Source organism: Venturia canescens, chromosome 10, assembly GCF_019457755.1.
Source record: "Venturia canescens isolate UGA chromosome 10, ASM1945775v1, whole genome shotgun sequence".
NCBI lineage: Eukaryota > Metazoa > Arthropoda > Insecta > Hymenoptera > Ichneumonidae > Venturia > Venturia canescens.
Genome location: NC_057430.1, coordinates 8,398,289 through 8,401,739, shown reverse-complemented (window position 1 = coordinate 8,401,739; position 3,451 = coordinate 8,398,289). Strand labels below are relative to the sequence as shown.

Here is a 3,451-nt window from a genome sequence, read left to right as displayed (position 1 = left end):
TTCTTTCTTTTCCGACGTTTTTTTATCTATTTGACCTCTACAAAATATTTTTTTTTCACATCGACTTATGTACGAATGAATTATTTTTGTACCCTCCCTTACTTTGTCTCGTCTCGTTCTCCCGTTTCCACTGCAATTGACTCGGAATAATCTCACTTTTTGTCTGCTCTACCAGTCAACGCTTTTTTCCCATGACTCGAGAAGCCAACTTGACTAACGGTTTATCTCACGACGAGACGATTCGGGCCCACCGTTTTGTCCTCGTTGAGACCAGAATTCGTTAAACTTTGTTCGACGTACGATTACTCCACTTTAGGATGATCCGCACCTGGAAAACTTTGGCTTACATCTTCCCAGTCTCAAGCCCAAATCGTTATACTTTCTCTCGTATTTTTAGTCTGCGAGGGCGTCTTCCTCGAAGGACACAACATCCTCGCGGTCTCCTCTTTTCTCTTCGTTTCTTTGCTCACTTGTCCTGTTTTCTCCTCTCTCGCCCAATCGACAGCGAAGATTTCTCAATTGTTAATCAGTCAATCGATAAAGTTCAAATACATTGAAATCCTCGCCGACTTTCAGCTTCAATGTCACCGTGTTTTTTTTTTTCTTTTTTTTTTATTGTCTTTTAAATTTTTTCATCTATTTTACTTAATCTTTGTATTCAGCCTCCTTCCTCTCGTTGTTTTCTCATGAAGCGTCCTCCCAGCAATGACCGGGGGTCACAATTAGCGTTTGACCGTCGGTTGTTTTCAAATTGATTATCTGTACCGAACTTAAGCGTTCAGCTGTTTGTCGGGAAAAGAGAAATCAAAACAAATTCGGCTGTCAAATAACTTGTTCCTTTCGTTTGCGAACTTGAGAATTCCTCCGGTAATCTGTTACGGAGTTGGCTCGATTTTCGTTGATTCGGAGATCAAACGCCAAGCGAGATATCGGGAACGAACCGGAAAATGACAATTTTAATACGAGAGATTGCGATGCATTATCATTTTTCGTTTTATGATTTTAATGAAATAACTGTGAAACGATTAATAAAAAATTCAATAGGAAAATACAGTCACCAAATGAATGGCTCAACGGATAAAGCTGAATCGAAACGGCGAACAAAATAATGACTCACGGAATCCGAGAAAGTGTGGTACGATACGAAAAGCGATTTCTTAGCTCCGAAATCTCTTTTCATTTATTTCCCCGTTCCAATAAGCTTCCGGGACAAAAACAATCCATTTTTCTTTTAATCTCTTCGTGCACACGGCACAACTCTCGCATTTATGATTATTTTCTTCCCCGGGGACTGGGTAACGTCTCGTGGACGGGAGCAGATAAAATGAAGAAGAAAATCATTAAAACGAAAAATAATAATGAAACGGACCAATCGAAACACAAATGCTGACAGACCTGGAGAGTCGGAGTTTCAATAACTCGGCGAATCTAACGAGCTCGCTCCAAGTGCTCCGACGATTCCGTCGGAGCAGAAGTCTCGAATGTCGGAATAAATGCTTTTTCCGACGTTTCTCCTCATCGACGACGATAAACACAAAATACTTCAATGAATGTGGAAAAACTGATCGCTCGCTTCGTCCTCGGCGCTCTTCTCGAAAATCTCGAGATTTTCGTAAACACCCGAACACGACGCAATTCGAGGGTATCTCGCAAACGGACTGAGCACTAAACAGCCCAAATCGCGAACGTCCGGAGGAACAAATAGCGCGCGCACCACTTATTCTATAGATCTCGTCTTCGATACATAAATATATGTATATGGACACGTACACACAGAACGCGGATTCAGTGACGCTTCTATATAGTCGAGTAGATGGATCAAAGCGAAGCACCGTTCTCCCTCTCTCTCGCTCCCACTCCCTGCGTTTCTCAAGCTCCTCGGTAAACCCCTCGACGAGGGTTGTGGTGCGTCTGTCCACGTGCGCCGGAGAGCACGTTTTACAGTCACGTGTATATCGCCCTCCAACCCTCTCGTTCCCTTTCGCCTCTCTCTCTCTCTCTCTTGCGCTCTCTTTTGCTTTTTCTCGTTTATCGAAGTACTCTCTTCCCTCTCGACGAAATAAATATAAATACCAAACGAAATATCGAAATAGAGGAGAATCGATCGGGCTATTACGCACCAGAATAAAAATATTGCTCGTCCAACCAAATCCCACTCGGAGTTGGACAAAAATATAGCGGATTCGAGGATACTCCTTTTGGGATGGTGCATGATTCAATTGAATTAACAGAAAAACTGTCAAACTCGCCGAATTTTTGTGTTCGACTAACGAACGGAGTTTTTATGGCATTTTCTTTTAGGCCAAAATTGAGACGTTGCTGCTGAAAAAAGTGGGGCTCGTGCACTCGATATCTTACCGAAGATCGTTAGATTCACTAATTTTCAAGTTTCCTCGTGATTTTGGGGACGATTCATTGGTTCAATGAGGGGAAAATGTCAATTTGTTCATTTTTCAGTTGCAAATTGCGTCTGGACGAGCTGGGGGCTGTGAACGAAATATTTTTCGGTTGGCAATCCAGACTTTTGACATTTCCACCATTTTCCGAGACTCGCAATAAAATTTAGCGGTGAAAGGCCGCCCGAAAACTCGCTGCCGTCCCATCAAATTTCGCGCGTCCTCTCCGACGAAGGATTTTCAACAAATTTTGTTTCAGCGTCAGAACTCAGGAAATTGTTAATAAAATGCTGGATTCGAACTGCTCGAAATTTCTCAATACGGTGGTAAACGTGGAAAAAAAGCGTGACGAATCCAACAGAATAACAAACGCGCCAATCTCGAAAAATTTAACAAAAATTTGATTTTTTATTGCTAATTTGACCAATAAAATGACGAACATTGCAGATTTTTCTCCCACGTGATGGATAAAATGAGAAAAAAGGACGAACAAACACGAGCAAATTAAAGATAAAGGTGAAAGAAACAAATACATAAAATTGGAAGGAACGAAGAAACTTTTATTGACGCTGACGTTGGCTGTTCGCGCGCACGTGGAATATTTCGCGTTGTACACGAGAGCAATTTAGTCCGCATCGAGTATCGGTCGCTGAATTCCCAATGAATTTATTGCTCGCGATCACGTTGCGTCTCTGATCTTAACGCCGAGGTGGAAAATCTTCGGAATAATTTAGCGCGTGCCAAAAGTCCATGCGGTCTCGGCAGTTTTTCCTGTTCGCGTCTCCTCGCTCCTCCGGCGTAAGAGAAATGAAAAGAAAGAGAGCAAGAGAGAGAGAGAAATTGTCTAATTTTCGTATTCACGCGTCGGTGAAAGATCGAAGTGGAAGTTTTGTTCGTCGCTCTCTGTACACGAGATGACCCGATTCGTGAGTCCTGACCTCCGACAAAACGTGCGACATACGTGTGCAGCTCGCTGCTCGCAAACGTGCGTGTCCTGTCCCCTGCCGGGCTTCATACATGCGCAAGTTTTTGTGTACGTATAGATTTGGAATCGC

General features: G+C 42.9%; 1 protein-coding gene across 9 annotated transcripts in view; it reads right to left on the bottom strand.

The window, feature by feature from the left end:
- LOC122416897 (thyrotroph embryonic factor-like) overlaps positions 1–1,661 on the bottom strand; it is a 45,032-nt gene extending 43,371 nt beyond the window's left edge. For 3 of the 9 annotated variants that reach the window (XM_043430021.1, XM_043430022.1, XM_043430023.1), the window contains exon 1: positions 1–1,659. This exon is cut by the window's left edge. The gene's annotated coding sequence lies outside the window, so the exon portion shown is untranslated. The other 6 variants (XM_043430014.1, XM_043430015.1, XM_043430017.1 and 3 more) reach the window with 6 other exon arrangements.
- Between the last annotated feature and the right edge of the window lie 1,790 nt (positions 1,662–3,451).